This window comes from Meleagris gallopavo, chromosome 5 (genome assembly GCF_000146605.3).
Source record: "Meleagris gallopavo isolate NT-WF06-2002-E0010 breed Aviagen turkey brand Nicholas breeding stock chromosome 5, Turkey_5.1, whole genome shotgun sequence".
Lineage (NCBI taxonomy): Eukaryota > Metazoa > Chordata > Aves > Galliformes > Phasianidae > Meleagris > Meleagris gallopavo.
Window position 1 is genome coordinate 27,862,360 of NC_015015.2, and position 2,049 is coordinate 27,864,408.

Sequence of the window (2,049 nt, forward strand, 5' to 3'; positions counted from 1 at the left end):
GGTTTTTCCAGATTACTGTACATGATACGCTTATTATTATAGCAAAGCGGATATTATGCAATTAAACAGATAGCGTGGTCTCCCTCTGCTCCAGAAAAAATCCCCTGAATTTCACTCACCGACTGCCACCTCCGTCATGGCAGCAGAGCGTGCATCTCCCTCCTGCACTGCCCTTGGCTGGAGTTACCAGAGCGGCCAGACCTTGTGCTTGCCAGCTGACTGGGCACTGCAGACTGAGCTCTGTTCTCCTGCTGTGTGCAATTAACACTAATTAAACAAATAATTAAAAACTACCCCGTGATGTCCTTTGCAGAAGGTCCCAGCTCTGCTTTGTGTTGGAACTCTTGGGTCATTTTAATTAGCTGTTGTTCTGTGGGCTGCTCCGGGTTTCTGAGGTCACGAGCATACTGTCATGCTGGGGCTGAGGTGAGGGAAACGCAGTGACAGGGAGAGGCTGCACAGCGACTGCAGAAGCTCCTCTGCAGGTTGGCATGGCTCTGGACAAGGAAGCACAGTATGAGGAGGTGAGCAGGAGTCATTGGTACAGCTACAGCCAGGCAATGAGGTCCGAGCGCTGTTGAAATCTACCTCCAAGATGACAGACTCGTTGTACCAGGAGTTTGACCTCAGGCAAGTGGAATGGTCTGGTCCAGTCCCTGAGCATGTCAGTAGGTGTTTATTGATAGGAAATTTTCAAAACTGGCCCTTTTTTCTGGTCACCTTGTTGCAGGCACCCTGAGGCCTGTTTTCAGAGATTCACAACCCTTGAATTTCCCAGCATTTCTGGAACTGAGCCAAGAACATTTTCCTCAAAGGTGGAGGCACACAAAACTAGATTTACTTTTTAAGACACTGGTTAGCTGTGTTTGAAAGTCATCTTGCCCTTTAACAATTTCACCACTACTACTCTATCCTTCTAGAATTTTCTGGAAATATTCAACTGCATCACAAAAATGGTGCAGATCAGAAAAGCCACTTCTCCACCATCTCCTCCATGTCATTTCTGTCTGGAGGCTGTGCTGTTTGGCAGTTGTAGTGTGTGAGAGAATGGGTGGGTATCAAGCAAGCACACACCTCTGGTCTGCATGAGGAAGAGTGAGTTGTGTAACACTCGCTGCATTTGAAATGGAGAGAAGACATGGCAAGAGCTTCAGAGCAGTGGGTGAAGCCCTGGTGAAATGACACTGTGCTGTAAGAACTATGGATTTGTTTTTTGCACGTGGTTAATTTCCCTCTATGACTAAGACGAAAGGTCTGAGATTCTGTCCATGTACTTACAGACATGACAGAAGAGAGGGCAATGCGTGTGTTTTCTCTGCATGTAATACCTGCATCTGTACTTGCATGCTGTGGCACGTGCTGGCACATCATGGCTCTCCACCAGCACTTCCTACTAAACCCCTCCAGTCAAAGCACTATCAAATACTGCTTGCTCAAGGTGCCTGCTGACATTATTTGCCAATGCTGTAAATAAAACCAGTCTGAAATATCATTTGAATCTGCCTATGGCAGCTTGTAAGCGGGAGTTATTGCTTTGAGCTGCTACTCACCCTTTGGGAATGGTACAGCAATGATTTTCCTGCCAATTTTGTGGGGTAAGCCCCAGGATTGACCCTGAGGCGCTCAGTTAACAGCATAAAGGCAGAGTTGTCCCCACCTCCGCAGCCACAAGCACTATCACATCCTATTATTTGCCTTCCAAAAGAGATCAGTGCTTTTCTGCTGTTTTTGCGAATCACCATGGAAACTGTCAGGAACAGAGCCATGCCAGGGAGGCTCAGCAACTGCTGCTGTCAGAGCATTTTGTCTGGAGATCTTGCCTGCCAAGAGGTGAAGCATTTCGCAAGGCTGCTCACCTGTGGGTGACCCCTCCTAGGAGAAGCAGGCTGTGGGACCTCCAGGGGGGCTCTTGGCATATCTGCCCTCTGCATAGGAGTGAAATATTTCCTCTCTTTACACAACTCCTTGACAAGTGTGAAAGATCCCAGAGCAGAGATCTCAAACATCTGGGAACTGTGTGCCTGGCTCCAGTGTGAGACCAGGAAAAGA